This window comes from Schistocerca serialis, chromosome 3, assembly GCF_023864345.2.
Source record: "Schistocerca serialis cubense isolate TAMUIC-IGC-003099 chromosome 3, iqSchSeri2.2, whole genome shotgun sequence".
Taxonomy (NCBI): domain Eukaryota; kingdom Metazoa; phylum Arthropoda; class Insecta; order Orthoptera; family Acrididae; genus Schistocerca; species Schistocerca serialis.
Window position 1 is genome coordinate 881045556 of NC_064640.1, and position 834 is coordinate 881046389.

The 834-nt window shown below is 48.7% G+C and overlaps 1 non-coding gene across 1 annotated transcript; it reads left to right on the forward strand.

Moving 5' to 3' along the window:
- The first annotated feature begins 501 nt into the window (after window positions 1-501).
- Trnaa-cgc (transfer RNA alanine (anticodon CGC)) lies at window positions 502-582 on the forward strand. Its single transcript has one exon. It is a non-coding gene; the product is annotated as a tRNA-Ala (tRNA).
- Window positions 583-834: the final 252 nt, after the last annotated feature.

Consider the following 834-nt stretch of genomic DNA (forward strand, 5'->3'; position numbering starts at 1 on the left):
GCGTCACTCACGGGAACAGGTTGAACTAAGTTTGGAAACAAGCGGGAAGGATGTATCTACACACTGTAAAACTTTCACACATGCAGAATTAAAACTGTATTATTACAACAATAGTGAGCATTTCTTTTGGAGTGACCCTTGTATAAACAGTGGCACCCCAACCTACACGTGACTTTTGTCTGTTGTGCCACTCAGTAATACAGTATCCCCTGTTGTGTTCACCAAGGTAGTGTCTAAAAAGTATGCGGTCATCACTGTAAGGCAAGTAAAAAACTAAAATTTTCCACTCAGCATGACTTCGTTCACGTGCCCACTACAGTTTTAGGGGTTGGTGGCTTGTTGTTGGTGGGAGCCGACAAAGGATGCGTGCCACCAGTCCAGCTCTCAGCAGATAGCTTTGAACTGTCGCTGCAGACATATCCACATCGGTTTCAGTGCTCCTGTGTAGAGCCAACTCTGTGGACGAAGCTGTTCTGTCGGTTAGGGCCATGTGGACTAAATGGCTACCGAGCGAGGTGGTGCAGTGGTTAGCACACTGGACTCGCATTCGGGAGGACGACGGTTCAATCCCGTCTCCAGCCATCCTGATTTAGGTTTCCCGTGATTTCCCTAAATCGTTTCAGGCACATGCCGGGATGGTTCCTTTGAAAGGGCACGGCCGATTTCCTTCCCAATCCTTCCCTACCCCGAGCTTGCGCTCCGTCTCTAATGACCTCGTTGTCGACGGGACGTTAAACACTAACCACCACCACTAAATGGCTGTCATCCTGCGTTGTGGTCACATTGTACGGTCAATACCTGCTTGTCACTGTGTATGCCCGTCTTCTATACACT